A 24,370-nucleotide genomic window follows, 5' to 3' on the forward strand; every position below is an offset into this window, starting at 1 on the left:
ATTGGTATAATGAAAGTAGAGCAGAAGAATAGTAAACTAACTCCCATGTTCCCATGACAATAATGTTTTGCAGTAACAATGCATCAAGCAATCATGATAATTTTTGGTTTGTGATGCTGGTCTCCATCACCACCTATTATGGTGTGAAAATGGATTTAACAAGTTGTAAGAGACTCTGACTTAGAGTCTGTTAGTTTTTGTCTACTACTCAGCTCTTTAGGGGCGAAGAGACCACTGTATCAAGGCCTGATACTGATCTCACAATGGTTTTCCATCATGTAATTCCGTAGGCTTCAGTGGAGTTACTCCATTTTTCATTGACATGAATGCAGAATTTTGCCCATTGGCTTCAATGGAGGTCTCCTACAATGGCATAACTGAGATTAGAATGCCTGATTTTGAATGCAGCTATAGGAGGTTTATGTATCCCTGTATGCTTATCAACAAAGGGCCTGATTCTGCTATTCGGTGAGGGTTGAGGAATACATAACAGCTTGTACTGGTACATAAAAAAGATTTCTTGGGTGAGGAGAATGGTGTAGTATGTAAATGAATTTCTGCTGGACTGGACAAAAACACTGCTTCATTTAAACTGTCAGAACATAACCTAACTTTGGAGGTTACCTTAAATTTCTCCCTGTAATTCTACCTTTTCCTGCAAGTGTACCTATTCACCTGAAGTGTTCTGTCAAACGCTGTGAACATGCAAATCACCAGCCTACATGGCCCCTGCTGGCTGGGCAGGCTTTCTTCCTTAGGGACACCTTCTGACAGCTTCACTCTGGCCCTGTGGTCCTCTGCTTCTACTTACAAGTTAACCCTGTAGCCAGGTCACATATAGTCCCATCTCTTCAGAAGTAAACCAGTAGTCCAACAAACAATCGTCCTTCGACCTCCAGACCCCAGAGTCACTAGTCCTTACCCATGTTATCAGCGGGTTTCAATAGTTCTTACCCCTTATCAGGGGATTTCCACTTCATCTTCCAGCGTGGGCTGGTAGGGGAACCCAAGCTGTCCCTCTCCCCTGGGTTCCAGTCCACGGATCCAGTAATAAGTAGTCAAGGCCTAACTATGCATATCTCGGATTGCCTTCCTGTACCGCTTCCTACCTTCTACAGCTTGTTCCCAGGCTCAAGGTATATCAACTCCTCCCCCTCCAAACGTCTTCCATAGGCTCACTGCAGAACTTCTTAACACTGTCTGCCCATCCAGTGAGTTCTACTACAGGAGAGTTTTCTCTGTTTCCCTGCCACGGCAGTTCCTGACTCAGCTGACGTTTTTCTGCCCATGCAGGCTTCCACTCTTCCCCCAGCAGGGAGAATCCTAGGTGGACTCACTTCCTCCCACTCTCCTGCCCAACTGCTTTGGGCTCCTTGTTGCAGGTTACTGTCCTTCAGGGAAGCTCTGTCTGCCAGCAGTCCCACTCAGCATCCTGACTCCAGCCAGGCTTCTCTCATTGAGTGAGAGCCAGCGGACTGCTTTCCTGTATCCTACCCTGGTCCCCTGGCCCACTGGGGATATTAATTGATTGCTCCTTTGTGGAGCTATGAGCACAGGCAAGTACCTGGTGTGGTTCACCCCCCTTTCCAACACTTGCCCCTTCTGCAGTGTGGGGGAGACCCTGGCACACTTCTACCTCGAGTGCACCAGGTTTCAACCCCTTCTCCAGCTCCTCCAGAATCTTCTCCTCGGGTTCTGGCTGCACTTTTCCCTGCACCTCCTGATATTTGCATACCCTATCCATGGCCCCATGAAGTCTCGAGACCTCTCATCATTGTCCTCCTGGTGCTTGCCAAGGTGGTCATCCCACACAACAGGAGGAGGAAGCTGGACGGGGAGTTGCTCTGCAACTGTGGGACCTGTTTCTGCTCCTCCCTCAGGTCACATATCCAGGCAGAGTTCATCTGGGCTGTGTCCATTGGTTCACTGGATGCCTTTGAAGAGCAGTGGGTGCTGCCTGTGGTTCTCTGCTCAGTATCTCCCTCTGGTTCCCTGATTTTGACCCTATTGCCTCACTCCCATTCCTGTTTTATCATTTGTTGCCTGGGTCCAGTGGTTCCTCCCTGTAGGTTGGGGGGGGGTGCGTGGTGTCCTTTACACGTGGATAGGATTGCAGGTGCCCATTCCTGGCAATTCAGTGGGTCCACCTTTCCTTAGGTCTTTCATTTTAAATGTGGTCCTGAATGTCAAAGCATTACGTCAACCATCCTTAGCCTTTATTAGAGGTAGGGAGGATTCAATTGCCACCCAGTGGGGGGTGGGGGAGGGGGACTAGTCCACACAACCACACTGACACTGATACCTCATTTAAAGATAAGAAAATATTACTACCTAGAGTGTGTTTTCTAGTTATTTAGGACTCCATTTGAATCCCATGCTAGGAGATGGCATGACAGTGTTTCCTTATTCATTTTCAGAGTGTCAAGGATTCAAGGTTGAGGTAAAAAAACTCAGATCTCACAGATGACCTTCTACAAAGCTCTCTACTTATCATACCTTAGCCTTGCAGACTACTGAAGACTACAATAAATTAATCAGGTAAGAAAAAAAGGCAGGTTCATGGGATTCATTTTTGCAATATTTCCTGAATTTTTCTAAAAAACTATTTGCGTATTTGCAGCCTGTGCAAATCCATTAAAGTTAACGGGGCTTGCATTCCGATCGAACAGTGTTAGTAAAGACAGATTTGGACATGAATAAATATTCTTTAATAGTAACCGTCTTTAGGCACAATGGATATTAGATCTTTTTTCAAAAATGGGATTTTAACATCTCACAAAATGCCATTACTACATTTAGGGCCCAATATTGTATTTGAACTACCTGTGCGACTCTGAGTGTGCACACACACACACACAAAAGCAGCTCTATAAATTATATACTTTGACTTGATCTTGTTCCTAATCACTTCTGTTGGTAAAACTCAGATTAACAGTAGGGCCCGTTATTGGAGTAAAATTTACTGTAGTTTGTAGTGCAAGGTAAGATTGCAGCACTCAAGTGTTATATCCAGGCAAACTTTGCATGCCAGCACTTTATAGTCTGTGTATTACATTTAGCCATAATACATCATCACTGAGAAGATTTGCAATACTTTTAGATTGTTTAAAATAGCCCTATGTTTTTAAACCTTCTTTTACTTCTAAAAAGAAAGATCATGGGTGGTCCTTATTGCAAACTCCAGCTATTGTCTAGAAAGTTTTTTTTTTAAATTAAGCTTTTTTTAAATTAAGGGAGAAAAAAAATCTCAGAAATTGTTTCTCCAGTGGCTTTTAAAAAGCATTTTACAATGAAATTCTCTCCCTGTCTATGAATTTAATAGGCCAAGCTTTTCCTCCATGGGATTTTTTTTATTGTGTATGGGACCATTAAAATTGGGGTTTATAACTGACAGTCCATAACACACCTACTGAGTACTGTTAAATTAAATGTCTTAATTTAATCATATAGAAAGCTTGATCCTGTCAACCATTAACTACCATGTGTTTAAAGTTTGCAAGTTTTAAAGTCCATAATTATTGAGCTAAATCAAAATATATTATCTATAAACTTGATGTTTATACTGTAAGATTCTACTTTCAGATGCAACTTTATAATTCTGTATATGTATTATTGCTTCATTAATAACCTGTGGCAGAGGTCCGACCTGGTCCCCATGGGTCCCACGCTTCCAGGCAGTTTATGCTAGCCTCAGAGGCTCACTGCGACCCTCCACATAGCCCTTCTTTCTCTAGGGGTAGGGCTACAGTCTACTGAGCCCTTTTCATCATAAGCCAGCAAGGAGGTTGGTGAGAGAACTCCCACAGTCTCTGTTGTCCCTAGGGGCTTATTCCAGTACAGTTTAGTTTCCTATCCTGACAGGGGCCTGTCTTCCCCCCCGAGGAGGTGTTTCAGTAGTGGCAGGTTGGGGGGAACCTAGGCCCGCCCTCTACTCCGGGTAAAGGCCCAGGGACCCTAATGGTAGCAGCTGTTGGCAGCCGACCTTTCCCTGGGCCACTTCCCCACAGCTCTCCCGCTTCTCTCTTCTTCACCCTTACCTTAGGGCTCCCTTTTCAGTGGCTTGAGGATGTGTTCATTAACCAGCCCTTCAGCCACACTTCCCCTCTCCTGGCTCTTCCCTGCCTGACAGGAGTGAGCCTTTTATAGTATCAGAGGGGCCTTAATTAGAGTCAGGTATTCACATTAGCTTAACTGCCTCACCTGACTCTTTGCAGGCTAATTGGAATCAGGTGTTCTCATTAGCCTGGAGCAGACCCTGCTTGGGTCAGTCAGGGAACAGAAACTGGCGTCTCGTCTCACTCCTTAGCACGGATTACAAAATCGTAGCGAAAGCAATCTCGCTGCGGCTAGGGTCCGTGATGGCGGACGTGATCCACCCAGACCAGACCTATACTGTCCCGGGTCGCAGCATTTTTGACAACCTATTTCTAGTCCGAGACCTTTTGGAACTCGGGCGGAGAGATGGTCTGTCGTTCGCCCTCCTGTCTCTTGATCAGGAGAAGGCGTTCGATAGAGTAGACCACGGGTACCTCCTGAGCACTCTGCAGGCGTTTGGATTCGGACCTCAGTTTGTGAGTTTTCTCCGGGTGCTGTATGCCTCCGCAGAGTGTTTGGTTAGGCTCAACTGGACCCTGACTGAACCGGTCAACTTCGGGCGAGGAGTGCGGCAGGGGTGCCCCCTCTCGGGCCAGTTGTACGCTCTGGCGATCGAGCCTTTCCTCTGTCTCCTCCGCAGGAGGATGACAGGGTTGGTGCTGCGGGAGCCGGAGCTGCGGCTGGTCCTGTCGGTGTACGCCGATGACGTACTCCTCGTGGTCCAGGACCCGGGCGACTTGGCACGAGTGGAGGCATGCCAGGCCATCTATTTGGCAGCCTCCTCCGCCCAAGTCAACTGGGTCAAGAGCTCTGGCTTGGCGGTGGGGGATTGGCGGCAGGTGAGCTCCCTTCCACCCGCGCTTCAGACCATCCGGTGGAGTGCGGGTCCACTGCTCTATCTCGGCGTTTACCTTTCCGCCACACACCCTTCCCCGCCGGAGAACTGGCAAAATTTAGAGGGCGGGGTGATAGAGCGGATCCGGAAATGGACGAGGCTACTCCGATGTCTCTCCCTCCGAGGGAGAGCACTGGTGCTTAACCAACTAGTCCTGTCCACGCTCTAGTACCGGCTCAACACCCTGGCCCCGGCCCCGGGTTTTCTGACCCACCTCCGGAGATTGATTCTAGAGTTCTTCTGGTCAGGAATGCACTGGGCCCCTGTTGGAGTTCTTCATCTACCCCTGAAGGAAGGAGGGCAGGGCCTGAAGTGTCTGTACACTCAGGTCCGCGTTTTCCGCCTCCAGGCCCTGCAGAGACTCCTTTATAGTGCAGGTAGTTCGGCGTGGAGCATACTGGCGCACGCCTTCCTGCGCCACTTCCAAGGGCTCCGATACGACCGGCAGCTCTTTTATCTTTGTCCGAGGGGTTTTCCGCGAGACCTCTCCGGGCTGCCGGTCTTCTACCAGGACCTCCTCCGGACCTGGAAACTGTTTCTAACAACCAGGTCCGTGGCGGCCACCGTGGGAGCAGATCTCCTCACGGAGCCCCTGCTACACAACCCCCAGCTCCGTGTGCAGGTGGCGGAGTCCCGCTCGGTGCGCCAGAGGTTGGTCCTGGTGGAAGTCACGAGGGTCGGAGACCTCCTGGACTACGACCGGAGAGACTGGCTGGATCCCCTGACGCTCGCTCGGCGCATGGGGCTCTCCAGCCTCCGTACCCCCCGGCACGTACTTCAGGAGGTGAAGGCCGCCTTGACCCCCGCTGCTCGGGCTTATGTTAGCTGAGCCTTGTGCGAGGGCGCACCCCGCCCATCCCTTACCCCAGGCCCACCGGATCTTTCCATCGGGCCCCCACCCCGTAGATCCCAACAAACCCCTCACCCTTTCACTGCAAGCCGGCTGCACGAACTGCAGCCGGTTAGCTTTCAAATTGCACCACAGAAATACTTATATACACTTACGCTTCACACCCTTCACGCCCACACCCTGGTGTCCCGCCCCGATACAAAGTGGCGGGATCTCCTGCCACCTTTGGAGGGTGAGCAACCTTGGTGGGCCAGCCTGTATTCCACCTTGGTCCCAAGGCCCGTCGGGGACATCAGTTGGCGGCTCCTTCACGGAGCTGTGAGCATGGGCGTGTTTCTGACACGGTTTACCCCAATTCCGGATACTTGTCCTTTTTGTAATGTGAGGGAAACCCTGGCGCACGTGTATTTAGAGTGTGTCAGATTGCAGCCCCTTTTCCGGCTCCTCACAAATATTCTATTGCACTTTTGGCTTCATTTCTTCCCTCACCTTTTTATCTATACACTTCCCATCCGTGGCCCCACAAAGTCGCGGGATCTCCTGGTCAACCTCCTCCTAGCCTTGGCTAAAACAGCCATTTATAAAACCAGAGAGAGGAGGTTGGCCCATGAAACGTCCTGCGATTGTAGGGCCTTTTTCCGATCCTCAGTACATTCACGTACCCGGGCGGAGTTCCTCTGGGGGGTGTCCACCAACTCCCTTGATGCCTTCGAGGAGTGGTGGGCGCTGTCCGGGGTTCTCTGCTCGGTGACCCCGTCTGGTTCCCTCCGTCTGACCCTTTGATTGAGGGGAAGAGTGAGAGACGCCAGCCCCAGCCGTTGCCGCTGTGGATACCATCATTCCTGTCATCTAGGAGGGGTCCTATAATACATGGGTGTCTACCCCCCCCACCCCTAAACCGCCCATCCCGCAGCCGTGCCCATCTTGCCGGGCACTCTCAGGAGAGGGAGGATCGGTGACACTGGGCATTGGACTAGGTAACTCGAGGGGGTGGAAGACCCCGAGTGTCGAGGAAGCCCCCCCGCTCTAGGCCACCAGGTAACTCAGGAGGGTGGAAGACCTCGAGTGTCGAGGAAGCCCCCCCGCTCTGGGCCCAGGCTAGCCTGAACACTTCTCCCTCCTGAAAGCTGCTGTGTTATACCTTCTGTTTGCGTTGTTTTGTTGCACAGTTGTTTTGTTTCCTTTGGTAATTCTTGTAAGTGTTACCAATAAATTTCTTTTCTGTTTTAAAAAAACAAAACAAAACAAAACAAAAAAACCCCAGAAAACTGATTATCCAGTGGCCAGTATATCTGTTTTCTACTACTCTGCTGTACCCAACTGGCCTGGGTCTATCACAAACCATAAGAAATTATGTGGCTAGGGTACAATAATTACATCTTTAGGGCATTACAAAATGCAAGATAGACATGCTAATTCCCTGAGGTTATGAGTAGACCTTGGTAACCAATCTCTCAAGTAATCTTTTTGCTAATATTGTAAGTCTGGTCGCTATTGTAGAGAAGTGCTCACTTCAACCTAATAGAAAGAGACAAAGTTGGCAGTTCAAAATGATAAATAAAAGTTTTAGGTGAGAAGTATGAGCAAAATAATGTGACCCATTGCATGCTCTGCTTCTCTGTACCACTGTGTTAAGTATCATCTCTTTTTTTTGAAGCGGACATAATGAACCAAACCCTTTGCAGTCCTGGCAAGTTGACATTTATTTATAAAAAGCACAACATGATAAGGTGGTCTATTGGAGCAGTACAGAGGGGGGCAAATTCAACCTTGACACTCGTAGGCATAACCCTAGTGATTTCAACTGACCATTTTAGACAAGTTTTTAATTTGGTCCATAGGGAAACCTGAGATATTTAGGGCCAGATTTTAGAGGTATTTAGGCACCTAAAGATGCAGATAGGCACCTAGTGGGACTTCAAAGCACCGAGGTGCCTAGTTCTCATTGTAGGAGTTAGGCATCTAGATACTTTTGACAATCCCACTTGGTATCTAGCTACACATCAGATAAAATGGATTGGGAAAGAATTTAAAGGAGGTATTCTTTAAAGGAGTGGAAATTTGGGGTGTCGGGGGTGTCTGGGCTTCTATGACTCGTATGGCACCAAGCCAACCTCCTCTTTTATATCCCCCCTTAACCCTCATTCGAGGGGGAGGGGATGGCAAGGTGCCAGCAGCAGGTTGGTGGGGGACCTGGCTGACAGCATCCCCCCTCCAGGTATATGTAAACAATCACAGAATTACCTGCACTGTACACTTTTATCTGTCATGTACTCCCTGACATTTAGTAATAAAGTTGCAGCCTAATTAAACCACATCCAGTGTCCCCTGCCCTTCATCTGACATAGATGGACAATGGAGTCAGAGGGCGAAAAAAATCTTTTCACAGTAACGTTGGTAATTAGCTTAGAAATAGGATGTCAACAGAAAAATAAAAGCAATGAACCTGATTCTGATCTAATGTACACCAGTTTTACACTTGAGTAACTCCACTGATTCCAATGAATTTGCAAATGATTTGCACCAGTGTGATCAACAGTGGTGATTTGCCGCAGTGTACAAGGTTAATTATGTAAAGTAGATACCGGGCTGTAGGACCAGATTGCACAGAGGTATTGGAGAGGGTTTGCTTATTCTTCTTTATTTATTAACTGAAATGGAAGTAAACTTACAATAAGTTAGTGCAAGAGGACAAATAATTTGGGTTCAGATCTGCAGTCATTACTCCAGCACAACTCCCATGGAAATGAAAGGGAGTTTTACTGCAATAAGGAATGAAGTTAGTGGGAATCTTTCCATTGACTTCAATGGCAGTTGTATCTGGTCCTTAAGGAGCAAGAAGCAAGGCTAAGAAGAAAGTCAAATCTGACAGTAGCCTCTGTCTCCCATGACTATGCAACAACGTAATGAGCAGCAGCAGTCACAGTACCTATTAGGGGCTCAGAAACCAGGACTTTAATCAGAGCCACCAATGGTATTAACGATTTGAGAAGCCAAGGTCAGAGGACAATTCCACTGTCACATTTCCGACAAATCATCAGCTATGTGTGACCTGCCCCATGGCAATGGGGGCAATGAATAGCTTGGTTATTTAAAATAACTCAGCTCACTACTTTGTTTTGGTGGCAACAGTATAATGAACAACAAAAATAATTAGTGTCATAGGTTTTACAGTTACACTTGGGTGGGTAATGGAGATCTTACAGAGACTGGAATATCATTTGAATTATTTCCTGACTTGGATTTCTTTATGGTAGGGAAGCTGGGATACCTGCCGAAGTTAATGTTTTGTTGTAGCATTTGAATGTCTTTCAATTAAACGTCGGGGAGCCAAAAGCCTACGATAGGGGCTTTTCTCTTTCTTTCAATTTCTATAAATAAGACACAAAATAATCCTGTTAATATTATAGAGTTAAACACTATGTGAAGACAGGGAAAATACATTACATAGCAGATAAAACAGTTCAGTAGAGGACAAAAGGCATGGGAAACTTTGGAAAGGTCTTCATTATTGTAGGTTTCATAGTAGCAGCCATGTTAGTCTGTATTCACAAAAAGAAAAGGAGTACTTGTGGCACCTTAGAGACTAACAAATTTATTTGAGCATAAGCTTTCATGAGCTACAGCTCGCTTCATCAGATGCATCCGATGAAGGGGTGCCACAAGTACTCCTTTTCTTTTTTCATTATTGTAAAAATTTGTGTTTGCAGGCGGCCTGGCACCATGCAGATATCAGCCTTATACTGTAGCATTTTAAAGGCGCTGCAGTGATGAATAAGTCAAGAAAAATATTGCCATGTATTTAATCCTTTAAAAATGACATACATGAATTCTAGATTTGTTCAGAATTATTGATTTTTTAATAGCCTGGTGAAGCATAGGTTCTCCTTTTCTCAGTCTCAAGAAGAGTGTTTCACCAAAAGTTATATCTGGAGATACACAGAGGATGAAATTCTGGGCAGCCAAGAGAAAAATTGTCTAGGCATGGTTTGTCCTCCTTTACCTTTGCAACTAAACCATGTTTAGCATCAGCTCAGTTGCACCGTTTGCTGGCCTCCATTGTGAGCATTATTTATTATAGTGTAGACAGGGCTCAAGACAGAAAACTATTTAGAAGAGATAGCAGCAAATGTGAAGTTCCCCTCCTTGCATTGACTTACGTGGTGTATGAAATTCTGAGGCTATGCTCCATTTACCTCAGAAGTATGAATGCGAGTCCCTTGAAATTAAGTCAGGAGCTGGTTCAACTAGTGTGACCAGATGTCCTGATTTTATAGGGACAGTCCCGATTTTGGGGTCTTTTTCTTATATAGGTTCCTATTACCCCCACCCCTTGTCCCAATTTTTCACACTTGGTGTCTGGTCACCCGAAGTTCAACTAACTACTGCTTCTATCATCACAAACTTCTTGCACAGTCTAGAGATTTCAGACAGTATTTGGCGGTGTGCCTCTGCTACACTACAAATAATAATATGCATAAATTATGTATATTTGCTTTGTGTTCGCCTAGGATGGGGTGTGCATACCCCACACTAGGCTGGAAAGGGTTAATCCCACACTATGGGCGGAGGATGTTCCTCCCCTCAGACAGTGCTGGGCATGCTCCAACTGCTGTGCTGGTATAAAGGAGAGCGCCCAGCTCAGTCTGGGCTGACTGCCAAGGAGGAAGGATGTTTGGTGGAGGCTCCAGCCCAGGAGCCGTCACAGCACTTGCCTGTGGGAGCTGGAGATTCCGGAGACCCGTTGCCTACAGATGACTGGTCGGAGTCCCAGGGAATTACCAGCACCAAGGAGCCTGGTATGAAGTGACCCAGAGAGGTGGAGTGAGTGGTATCTCCCACCTGGGTAAGGTCAGTGCGTTGTAGTTGGATTCCCTGTTGATGCAGTGGTGGATCACTCTGCCACTGTTAGGGCCCTGAGTCAGGACCCAGTGGAGCTGAGTGGGCCCAGATCCCCCTACACTGTTGTCACCCCCTTTTAGCGATGGCCATGGATTTGGCCATTAGACCACTTTGCCCTGCCCTTGAGGGCTGCTGCATTGACTCTGGTCTCTAGGCCATGCTGCCCTGCACTCATGGCAGCCATATTGTCTTGGGCCATTAGGCCATGCAGCCCAGAACCTAAGGGCCACTTTGACTGGCCATTGGGTGGCACTGTTGAGGCCCAGGACAGTCTAGTAGACTGTAACTGTGGTGTCAGAGCAACCATGATCTACCCCTGAGGGGTATGGGGTGTGCATACTCTGCCACATAGCCATATTTTAATAGGACTGAATGTTTTCAAATAGTTTCATAATCAGTTACTATTGCTTCATAATTCCTAGTTTGCAGCATGATTCACTGCTGTTCTGCTGTATAAATTGGCTACATATAATTTTAATATACCACTGATTAGAAGAAGCCTTATTCACATGGAAAAATCAATGGGTAGGTCCCAGTGTGAGGCCTGTAGTAGTCCAGGCATGCATTATGCTTTCCTCTACAAAGAAGACAACCACCACAAAAACACCGCTCAAAAGACAGCCTATGGAAATTTCTGTTCAGGTCAGTGGATTTATTTCTGTTTTACACCTATGAGTAGAGAGAATTGGGGCCTAAAATTCTCTGGATTAATCTGTTGTGGTCTGTCTAGACACTTATGGCTCAGTGCAGAGTTGAGAATAGGAAAGCCATATTTTTCCATTTCCCTTACTTGTCTCCCACCTGTTTTGTCCTTTACTTTTTTTAAAAAAAATGTTAGCAGTATATTCAAGAGGTTCATCTCCCTCTATGAAATAATTTACTCTAATCAAAATGGTTATTTGTCTGTTTACAGTTTTCCTTCCCTCCCTCTCCCATCACCAGCTTCTTCCATTCCTCTTATTTTCTTCACCATTAAATATAGTAAATTATAATTCTGCAGGATCTCAAAAATATCCGGTTCTCTACTTAGCGAAACACCTGCTCTCAAGTAGTAAAGTGGAAAACAGTTTTGTTCTTTCAGACATTTTTTGCAACTGGCTTTCCAGCTAAATTGTGCAACTGGCTCACTGTTTTTAAGGGATGACACATTTTTTAAGATTCACTGAAAATTGTCAACAGAAACTATTGTACAACCTTGATGTGACACTGCCTTTTGATTTTGCAGAAAATATTTTGCAAAGTTAAAAGCAAGATTTGCCTTACTCAAGTAAATGCAGGACAAAAGGGAGGATGTAAAAGCAGCTTACCTGGTCCAGCATCAGGAGTTGTCTACTGCGTCAGTTTCATCTCACTCTACCCAATAGTGTCTCCTCTGGCTGAACAAATGATTTGGGGTTTGTTGATTTGACCTTGGCAAAGTAAGAATCCTGGCTGCCCAGACCAAATTAAAAGAATACAGACAAAAAACAAAATAGACCTTTATCAGCCCTCCTCAAACTCACTAGTTCTTTCCCTATAGGTGCAGTATGCCCATTCCATCTCTGTAGGTGGCACTGTTGAGACATCCTCTGCTACAGACTCTAGCCCTGGACTCCTAAAGCATGGGCAGCAGTCTGCTCTCAACCTTGGACTGCCCTGCTCCACTGACTCCAAGTCATTTCCTCCAGTGCCTATTGCTGGTCAGGCTTTCTTTGCCTCTTTTCTGGCTTCTTCTGCTAAGCTCCCACTCAGCCCAGAGCCACAAACAATCCTTCACCAGTTCCAGGACAACTTCCCAAATGTAGTGCTGCTCCTGTTAGTTCTCCCTCTGCTAAGAACTGGGGGCCTCTTATATTTTCCAGCAAGCCTGGTTTGAAATCATCTGCTCTCTGAATTATGTGATCAGGAGGAGGTGGGAACCAGGCACAGGTCAGAGCTTGGACCTGAACCTCTTAAAGGCCCAGTGAACCTTGTGATACAGCAGGATATATAGCCCTTTTGTGGCATATCCTACCACCCTTACCTCCTTGGAGTAGTGTCTAGTACCACTAATGTCAATAGGACCACTCATCAAGAAAAGTACTGCTCCATGGAGGTAAGGTAAGGGTGGCAGAATCTGGCTGTTAGAGGAGAAGAAGATGATATCCAAGAACATGATGGCACTAATAACTAATTTCGAGTGCTGACAAGTGAGTTTCCTAAAAAAAATTATTTCAGTCTCCTAAAGAACGCTAAAGTGCGTGTTGTGTAAAATTATACATTGTATTATTATTCCAAGGTTTAAATACCATGCTTAATGCCTGCAAAAGCTCAACAACATCTCGACATACACATGCTTATGAGAAAAATGAAGAGCTTGTTAAAAACCTTGGAAACAATAGCACAAACTTTTTGTTGTGCACTCTATACTTGGGACAGTTAACGAGTCAGTTAACATGTTAATATGTTCAGAATTTCTTATCTAAATAGATCTGGCTCAATGATTATTGCAAGCCATCAGTCACTGGTATTGCTCCAGAGAACACATACTGTCTGAATTGTACTTGTATTCATTAATTCCCTTCCACTTCACACATAAATATGGTACTTGACACACCATCCTTGGTGATGTATAATAGCAATCTGCTTCTGACCTCAAGGTCCCTTTCTTTTTCATGTGTGCTACACACTGAGACTTCAGGAAGCTCATATGCATGCTTATCATGGAACTAGTTCTCTCTAACAATCTCTGTTGCTGAATGATAAATAGTTAATTACTTCTCAGATTATCTTTTGTTCTGAAGACCGAGAACTTCCAAAGGAAGGACTGAAGAGTATAGTTTTTAGAAGGACATGCATGTAAGAATGCCTAGATTTTATGGACAGGAGGGAGAGAGAGTATCTGCCTCCCATACATATACTGAAACAGGATATACTTAGTTCTGGCTATTAATGCCATTTTAAAGATCTCCAGCACTAGTTGCTGTTATATGTAGAAGGCTAGTGTTTTATAACTGACCAGGCTAAGAATGAGGAGATGTTTGAGGAAAAAGCAGCTTGTTGAAGGAAATTTAAAAATCTCTGGTTTAAATACACAATGGTGACTTGATATTTAGTATAACCACTCCTAAAAATAAGATTGATATAGCATTCTGCCCTCATACAGGCACCACAGTAAATTGTCCCTGGCCCCTGTATGAATTTGAAAGGCAGTGAGGGCATGGGGAACTTCTCCTCTTGCGCTGAAGTCCTTGCACTCACTGAAGTTCTAGCACCCAAAAGTGATGAGAAGAAAGAGCTATATCTGTGCCCGTATCTCTGGCCCCCATGAACAGGAGCATACATTCCACCCACTTCAAGAGTGGAGCAGTTGTCACATTCCATCTGCTTTCCTCGATGCAGTGCTTATAGCAGGTCTCACTAGGGTGTTGGTCTCTAATAACGCCCCCATACATCACTGCACGTGAAGCTTAGTGATACTACCAGAAACAAACACCTATCAGATTCTAATGGTTAAGCTGGAACTTAATAGCAAAAGATTGTGAAAGCACAATTAGTGTTCTAGTTCTTCTTCAAGAGGCCATTTTCCTACCAGTTATGTTTAACTGCGACTAAGGAAAATCCCTCACTGATGTAAGTACAAAGTTTTACTCAGTTTAACTCTGACTAACATAAAGACCCACATCCATTTTGGGTGCTAGGACTTTAAAGAGTGCAAGGACCTCAACACAAGAAGGGAAGTTATTTATGCCCTCACACATCCCTACATACTAAGTGAGTGGTTCTCAAACTATGACTTCAGTAGTTCATGGACCTGCAGCAATGGAGTCTTTAAGCAGTGATATTTCCTACTAGTCTTCACACAGTCCAGAAACTTCTCCCTGTGACCTAAACCTAAACCCACATAATGAATCTTCATGGTTACCTATCCCTTACATCACATGTATTCTCTGACACTTACTCATATCCCATGGGACTCCATACTGACTCCTTGGGCATCTCAGGAGATGCCTTAATTTTATAGGCATCTCACTCAAATGACTTTCTTCAGAAGAACAGTGACTTGGGATACTTGGTCATGGAAAAGCATGGTTTTGAGGTCAGGAGACTCCTGTTGATCTTGCCCCTTGGAGTGTAAGTATGAGAAATAATGTTTAGAAATCTGAGACACATCAGTGCTCCTCTGTAGCTGCCATAAAGAATGGATGCCTGAGAACCTAAGCAGGCAGTTCTGGGGTAAGCTTCTCAAATATATGGGACAGAGCACTAGCCCTGGCTGGTGTTTAAAGTTATGGATTCAGCGACCTAGAATCAAAAAACTAAGAAAGAGTCTGGTTTTAGGGTTACTTGTTTGTTCTTTCCTCTTCCTGTTTATCTCTGCAGAAAACTCCTTTTGAAGAGTAACAGTGATTTCTGTAGTGAGGGGAACTAACCAAATAACTGCTGAAAGGCAAATATTTGCAGACTTGCACAGCTAATTTTATAAGTCTTCCCATTGTACTTTTCGGGCTTCTGACCAATCCTAAACAGTTCAGAATCACAGAAAATCAGAAGTCTGGGAAGTTATAGCAGTTTATATTGGGGAGACGGGAATGTCAAAATTTTCAATAAACAATATTTCTAATATTTTGATAATGATTCCAATAAAAATCTTCATAAAATTGCTGAAAATGAAAAAAGTGGTGCTGCAAATTTGAAAAAACAAATGATCTGAATTATTTTGTGAAATACTTTTCCTCAATCAGGCAGTTTACTGCAGCAGTTTGGGTTCACTTTGGCAAGAAAACTCTGAAATGATGACAAAGGCATTAGCATTTAACTAAAACTGCAAAATAACACAGACATATCTTTATTATCAAAGAGAAGCAAGCTACACAGCTCAGCCCTGGGTCACTGATGGCAGGCAGCCCAGAAATACATAGGTTTCAGAGTAACAGCCATGTTAGTCTGTATTTCTGAAAAAAGAAAAGGAGTACTTGTGGCACCTTAGAGACGAACCAATTTATTTGAGCGTAAGCTTTCGTGTGCTGTAGCTGTAGCTCACGAAAGCTTATGCTCAAATAAATTGGTTCGTCTCTAAGGTGCCACAAGTCCTCCTTTTCTTTTTTCAGAAATACATAGTACTCCATATTAAAAGTGGGGAGGCGAGAAAGGGTCTCCTTATCCTTCTCTCAAAGCCCAGACAACTAATTGATTTTTAAAATGTATTCTTCTCTTTAGCCACCCCAGTACCAGCTGCCACCCTTCTGATAAAAGGAAGGTTGGCTGAGAATCCAGCTGTTCTTTCATTGGCCAGTGGATCACCATGATCACCCAGAGTACTCTTTGGGTTTATCTATACTGCAGCTGAGAGGGCGCCTCCTGTCCAGGTAGACAGACTTACTCTAGCTCTGCTAGACCCAGCATGCTACAGGTTTGCTGCAAGGACATTGTAGCAGTGGCACTCACTCTAGCCACCCAAGCTCAGAGCCAGGGCAGGCTTGACTTCGGGAGGCTGAATGCCCACACTGCTATTTTTAGTGCACTAGCAGAGCTAGCATGAGTCTGTCTGCCTGGACTTGGGGGCATGATCCCAGTTGCAGGATAGACATACCTGTATATGCCAGGGGGTTGAGTGCAGCTCCATGCTGTATGGCCGAGATGGGCTGAGACCTCGTCTGTTCTGCACCTCTCATTCAGAGAACAGAAGAGCCACAGAGCTAGTCCCCTTCTGTGGCACCTAAGTGGAATCACAGTCTAGATGCAACCACTGGAACTTGGTAGAAAACTGAACCAGCTAAGAGACTGATTTGTCTGTGGTTCTTTGTGGATCATTTCCCCTTCCTATTTAAATCTGAATATAACATGTAAGTGAGCGACTCACAGGTGTGCCCCTTTGCAGCTGAGCACAGTATAGCAGGCTCTCCTCCTTTAGTGTCCACTGCTGACAGCTGCTCTGGCCCTGCAGGGGCTGCTTCTCCTTGCAATTTGGCTCTCCAGCCAGGTCACATATAGTTCCACCCGTTCTGGGGTAAACCAACTGTTCAACAAACAAATGTTCACAGACCTCACATTGGAACTAAGGTCCAACTCCTGACTTACCTCTGGTATCATGGGGTTTCAATAGGCATTAGCCCTCGTCAGGAAGTTTCAGCTCCCCTTTCTTCAGTAGGGGAACCCAGGCCATCTCTCTCCACTGAGTTCTGGTCCAGGGACCCTTTAACAAGCAGGCAAGGCCTGACTATATAGACCCCTGGCTGTCTCTCTGGACCACCTCCTACCTTGCCCTATCTTGAGCCTCTGCCACAGACTCCTCTTAGCTCACTGGGTATCAGCTACTCTTTCTTTAAGTCTCTTCCCAGGCTCACTGCAGAGCTCCATAGTGCTTTCTGCCCAAGCAGTGAGTTCTGCTGCAGGAGAGGTTTCTGTTTCCCCTGGCAGGGCAGTTCCTGACTCAGCTGGAGTTTTCCTGCTCTCTGCAGGATACCCCTACCCCTCCCCAGCATGGAGAATCCTAGAGGACTCACTTCCTCCCACTCTCCTTCCCATTGCCTTGGGCTACCTTCCTTCATGGAGGCTCTGTCTGCCATCAGTCCCACTCAGCATCCTGACTCCAGCCAGGCTTCTCTCACTGAGTCAGAGTCAGCAATCTACTTTTTCTTCCTGGTCAGCCCCAACAGGGCTGGGTTCAGTCCTTTTAACTCCCTCCTCTTCGTGTGACACCTATTGCCAGTATAGTAGGGCAAGGCTGATTGAGCCCACAGGTTCTTATTAACCCCTTCTAGCCCAGCGTGGATTTGGTACATCCCATCATAAACATCAGTAAACATTCTTGGTTGAATTGTCCAACTTTTACTGAAAACTTTTACCCAAAGAATAAACAAACAAGGCAATTTCTTTGATGTGGTGATCTAACAGAGGAAAGCTGGCAATAGTTGACTTCATTGTTAATTGCTGGATGTTACTATTATAAAATAAAGTTCTAGGAAGAAGACCATTTTCATTGAGAATTGCACACTTTACTGTCTGATTCCTGCTCTGTCTTGATGTGGATGGTGATGATGGTATGGACAGAGGCCTCAGGATCAAACAGCAAATCCACAAGAACTGGAACATAGAACAAAGTCCAGTTAGAACCACAGCACAAAAACCATCAATTTCCTACAGAAAAGGTCTCCACTAGAATTGGCCACAACATTTTTAACAACTTTTTTTGGGTCTGAAAATGCAGTTTTCATTGAAACAGCAACTTTCTGTAGAGATGTCGATTTTGACGACCTATTTAATGGAAAAGTTTCTGATGTGGACTCTCTGGTCAGTTAGGAGGACGAGGACCTCACTTTTCAATCTGAAAATGGGCATTTCAACAACATTCTGTTTTGTGAAAACTTTCAAAAGGTTTGGTTTTCATTCCAATTCAGAATGAAAACAAATTTTGAAACCTTGAAGTCTTCATGAAACAAAATTGTTGGCCTCTGGCCAGCTCTAGTCTCTACATTTTTCTGACTGACCTAAATCCAGTATATCCTTCCCTTCCCCAATATCCTAGTTGGCACCCCTGATCTACTGCTTGTATCCTATCGGGACTCCTCTGTGACCCCACAGGAGATGCCATTATTCTAAAGGTGGCTCATCCAGTGCTCTTTTTTCAGAAGATGTTGGTTTGGAATACAGGCTCTGCAGCGGAGAACTGGAGAAGTTGCCAGTGTTTCAGGAGGGATGTGATGGATCCCTTTTAACATCTGAGAAAACCCCACCTGGGTACCTCAATGAGCTGCATCCCTCTAGATTCAGAGATACAAAACTGCACACAGTATAAGATCTCTTGTAATCAGTGGGAGCTTTGCCACTGATTTCAGTGGACACTGGATCTGAGCCCTGTTTATTTATATTTCACTATTGTACTTGTAGGGCTTCTGGCTATTCCTGAGTTCTCTGATTTTAAGCTTTGCCACTATGACACGTTATATTAGAAATGCAGAAACTTCAAAATTCAGTGGTTTGAGTTATATCCTTTCTAACACCTCCTCTAAACTTTCTGAGCCTCTTGGGTTTGGAAATTTTGGGATGGAAATTTCAACAAAGCAGCATTGCTTGATGTGTTTTCCTGGTTGTGGGTCCAGCTCTACATATAAGCACAAATATTGTCACAGCTAAGGGAGATTCTCCTTTAGCTCAGAAGATAGCGGCTTGTACTTTTGGAGAAGGACCTGAATTTGATAAAGATTATGAATATTAAGTCTTTTGTAGTTCTGGATCCATTATACCAGCACTGTGACAATAATTGAGGTCATTGCTCATTTTTGCATGTTTCTATTAGACAAAATGAGGCAAAGCTTACCACAGGAAGCAGCAGGCCATGGCACATGGTGCTGGGTAAGGCCTGCATACTCGCTCCACCTCCTCAGTGGTGATACTGGCAACTGTCTGGATTGATAGTTCTGATTCTAATGGTAAAGACATAAAAGCTCAACCAAAGAGCAAAGGGCAGGGCAGAACTGCTGCATAAAGACAGAAATGACCTGGATCTTCACTGTCACCAGTCCTAGCTACCCTGGGGACTGCTGCATAGTCACTCGCACATCCCAGAAGCCTTCCCACCCCCACTGCCAAGTTACTTGGAGAGCTCTGTCCTTATTCTTAAGCAACTTTCATTAAGCGCAGTCTGCTCTCATCTCATCTTGCACAAACTTTGAAAGCCGGATCTCTTTCTAAATGTCATGTTACTACTCCATGGGTGAGGGAGGGGGAGCAGTTAAATGCTTGTCTGGAGTAGATGGTAATGATTGATGGAATCATATAAGTAAAAGCTACAAAAAGTCTATGATTAAGTTATCTATGCCAGGGTAGTCCAACCTGTGACCCAGAGGCCACGTGTAAACCTCAAGCCTCTAAACTGTGGCCCTTGAAGGTGACTGTTTTAAGAAGAAACTTGTATTTGATTATGAATGTAACCGTGTTATCTGAGCTGCACCCTGTGGTTTTTAAATGAAAATGCCTGAACTAGGGGAGAGTAGGTAGGGGGTACCACCTCCCCCATTTGCCTCCAGCCACCACATCTGTAGCCCAAGGTACTCAGCAGCTCACCCAGTGGATTGGAGGGAGTAATTCTGGGTGATTTTTTGTCTGTTTCCCTGCTGAGCAGTAAGAGCCCAAGGGATAGAAGGATAGGTGCTCAACTCACTCTGCCTGAGTATAGGAGAGTTCCTAGCAATGGGTGGCTCCCTGCCCCAAACAGCCACCCAGGGCAGTCCAAGGGAGGTGTGGTGACGAGATGAGAAACTGAGCACCAGCAACAAGTTATGGCACCCTGATTCTCTACCCTGGTACAAGTTAGAGCAGGCCAAGGGTGCCTCTAACTTGTGCTAACTGCCAACCCTCTCCAAGAGATAGCGCAAGGTAGAGGAGCTTGCTTTGCCCTGTGCTGGGGCAGAGAATCAGGAAGTCGTAACTGGTTACTGATTCTCAGCTTGCAATCTAAATGCAATTGTCACGCAAGGGTTGACGTGCAGATACCGTGCCTGAAGTGAAGGATGGACATGTGCACTCACAGACAGGGATATGTAGGATATGCCAAGGAAACACACTTGGTTTTAACCTGGAAGTCATTACTTACCACACTGCAATAAATCCATGGCTTTCTTTTCCACTAGGCTGTATTCCATATGCTGGATTATGATGTCTAGAGGTAAATAAAAAAAATTAATGTCACATAACATTTCATATCTTCCAGTGATAATGCCAAATTTGTTCTGCCACCAAACTCCTAATAATGAGGTGGATGTCTGGAAAGTAGTTTACTTCCAAATGAGCTAATATCTACAATGTCCTAGGGCAGGACTCCTCTGGGAGCAGACTGGGGCAGTTAGGGGTAATGCAGGAGATGTTAAGGCTCTAATATGTTTCTTCTATTTTTGCATAAACTCTAGCGTTAAGCCCTTCGGGTGATGGAAATCAAGACTCTTGGAACTAAGGGATAAGCTCTTGCTGCTGTAGGAAACAGTCCTGAACTTGTTAAGGGTGGTGGTGGAAGGTGAAGGAGATCAAATAACTTAGTGTTTACCTACGAATATGCCAGCAGCTCTTCCTGAAGAAGTCCATGGGCTTCTGAGATACTCTTGGGCCTGGTGTAAGAAGCTCCATAGTCTTCCTGGGTATTGCTCAATCTGGAAAAAAACAAAGAATCTCAGATTAGTGAGGAGCAAACATCCCTTTAGTACCTATATTCCACAAGCCTATGCCTAGTGTCTATCAACAAACAATCCTTTCCAAACAAAACTTCTTAAGTATCTATAGTCACTGCCTGGATTACCCCCAAAGACTGGAAATACCAGATGGTGATGGTGTGGAACTTCATGAGCCATTCCAGGTGATGTACTGGAGGAGATGGAAGGCCCTCACAATTTAAAAATGAAGCTTATGTTACCCTTCTTTCCCTCCTACACCACTGAAAAAGCACACAGAATGAAGGAAATCCCAGAGTTCTCTTACAAGGTGCTCACAGATAGTGTCCCAAGATTCCTGGTTGCCATTTAAGGTCCATCCCAAAAAGACTTTACACTCTTGTAAGGTGTCTGTAGAGCTCTACAAAAGATGAGACAGGAAGGGTTTCCAGAGTTAACAGAGATAAGTACTGATATTATTATCAAATAGGTGACAACTGCGAATGGAAATCCAGTTGAAATGAATGTTAAAGGGAGTGCTCAGTAGGCCATATGTTCCCCCTGGCTTTACCATACTTTTGTTCATAGCAATCACAGGGAAGTAGTCTGTTAGGGGCCATATAGTTGTCTGAGCCATTCATATCCCTCTCTTTCTGGTAATGGAATAGATTCTTAATTGCCACTCCACTATCGACCTGCACAGAATGTACGATAGCATGAAAACCAGGAGTCTTGTCACACTATCATGAAAAAGGTGAGATGATGCAGCCTAGGGAATTTAGCAGGAAAGTCTGAAGATTAGGGCTTGTAGTGTTGTGCTGTGGAATTTATGGCAGTGGCATTTACCTTGATCACATCAGGATGCTGGTGCTGCAGATTCAGCAGCAGTGGGACCATACTGCTGAGGACCTGCTCCTGCATGAGGGATTTACCTTTCCCATTCAGAGCCCTGAGCAGATCTCCAAAAAGCTCAGTTGCAGCACTGCATATTTTGTGCCTCTCCTGTGAATGACAAAGGAAAGAAGCTCAACAAAGGGCATTTCCAGGCAATTTGCTGGGTGGTCACGGCATACTGCAAACCACGGAGAGAGAATGGTTTAACTTACCAAAACCAGACTCTGTCACCCATTTCTACTGATTAAATGGGTTAAAGAAAGGCATGGTCAAATGAGTACTAAAGCCAGAGCCAAGAACTCCCATTTGTTTCTATTTCATGTCTGTATGAGTACAGCTCATGGTATTTAGGGCCCAAAATACAGTCAAATAAGAGAGGGATAAGATTCTAGTTTAAAGTGTTCTTTACTTTCCCTCTCCTGGGGTTTGGCCACTTATACTTTGAGGTTTTTGTGACCCATTGTGTGACCTTGGTTGTGTAAGGCATTGAACATCTGTGACCTGGTTTCCCCATCTACACAAATGGGGATAACAACATTTACCTACTGCACAGGGGTTCTGTGAAGCTTAATTAGTTAAAGTTTGTAAAGCACTTTGAAGATGAAAAGCTCTCTACCCTGTAAGTGCTAAATGTTACTGAATTAAGGCAATGGTAATATCCCCAGCATGTGCAGTATCCATGACAGATGCATGCAGGAGATGCACCACTCTCGGCTTAGGCATCTGCACACCCTAACAAGTAATACGCTGGGTGTGTGGTCTGTGTGCGTCTGTATGTGTATATAGAACACCAGATCTGCACACCAGGCCTTTTATTTTGTTGTCTGTGATCTGCGTATGACAATAATAGCAAACCCTGTAGTGTATTATTGCTTATACACTCTGGGCTTGATTTTGCGCTCTCACAGATTTCATGCTGGTGTAACTCCATTAGCATTAGTGGATTACTCCTCATTTGCACCAGTGAGAATGCAGACTCAGGCCCTTTATATTGCTTCAATCCAATCAGATACGATTTTAGCCTGTCAGTATTTAGTCTTTGTCTCCTGTCCTTATGGGAGCAAGTCTCTTTTTTCCATCAGAAATTATTCTGACCTAACAGGACCTGCAAACAGGAGTGTTCAGTTGCAACCAACACAGCACTAGACAAGAGTAGCAACAATGTTTGCTATAGAGTAAGATTTGGCTTCTATTTTTATTTGACATACACACACAAGCTTTAACCCTTCCCACCAAAAAGGTTTAACCACGCTCACTTCAACAGTCTCCCCCACCATTGTGCCTTACCTCAGCCAGGAATGGGTGAAGCTGTCTGGCAGTTTTCACAAATTCTGTGCCAAGATGGCCCTTGTGCTTGTGGTGGGTGACAATTTTGGTAGCAGCCTCAAAAGCCATCAGAATTACCTTCTCCTCAGGGTCATTAAAAGTCTCCAGGATATCAGTAAGCAGGGCTTTGACTTCTTTCTGCTGCACGAAATGGAAACTTGCTCAAATCCCTACAAGTATAATAAGTATAATAATGATGATATAATGTCACAATCCCATAGCCATTTCTTCTAAAATGGATGGAAAGGAAGATACCCTCTGCTTCAGCTACAGGGGGATGAGAACCTTTGCTGTATATCTGGGTATTAGAGACAATGAGGAACAGTTATTTTTCTCCTTGAAGATTCATGGGCAGCTGCTGTGACCTTGCCAGGTATCGCTCACTGAATCCTGACTCCCTCCAGCACTTCTTCTTCTAATTTGGCAGAGGTGTGGTTTGTTTCATTGCTTTCATGGTAGGTTTAAATATCCTTGACATTCCTCTAGAGTTTGGTTTAATGTATAAATGAGCATCACTCACCTTCTGCAGGTGAAGTGCAACATTTCCGAGTCCAAGAAGACCAAGCCAACGGACAGTAGGACTTGGGTCAATGTGCCAGTTCTTCAGGTGGCCCAGAATATATTGCTGTTTTAATGTCACATATGTGGACTCAGTAGAGAGAAGCTAAAGAGGCAGAACACATAATAAGTAGTTGACAGGCAAATAGAGAGTTTTCTATGGGTCATATCAGATATAAAACTTCCTGGACTCAATTCTCTGTTGCCATGCACCTTATATGGTCATTTTAGGCCAGAGCAAAGTGGAGGTAAATCACACCAAATCAGAATGGCAATGTTTTATGCCCACTCTGCACTGGTATAAATGACTATACAAGGTGCAGGGCAATGGAGAGATTCTATCCATGGGTCAGCTGAGACGTTGATGCAAATGACCCATTACTTCACTGAGCTAGCCTGAAAGTGAGCAGTTCCCAAGAATCCCAAACATTCACAACAGATAAGAGTCTTACCCCAGTGAACAAGGCCATTGCAGTCAGCTTCTGTTTGTCATCCCCGTGGTGCAGGAGAGGGGACACCTTGGTAAACACGGCAAAATCCAGGCTCCGGTGGTGTTTTACAATGGCTCTGTAGAACACATATCAAAACTTTTACTAATGAGGGAGAAAGAGTAAACAAGCCAAGGACTAGAGGATACTCCAGACAGAAACCGTGTTGGCCAGCACAGCCAGAGGAACTCAACGCTCCAATCACTTACCTAGCCAGAAGGAGAACTCCTTCTAGGTAAGTCTCTGGCACAGATAAAAGGTC

This window comes from Eretmochelys imbricata, chromosome 1, assembly GCF_965152235.1.
Source record: "Eretmochelys imbricata isolate rEreImb1 chromosome 1, rEreImb1.hap1, whole genome shotgun sequence".
NCBI classification, from domain to species: Eukaryota; Metazoa; Chordata; order Testudines; family Cheloniidae; genus Eretmochelys; species Eretmochelys imbricata.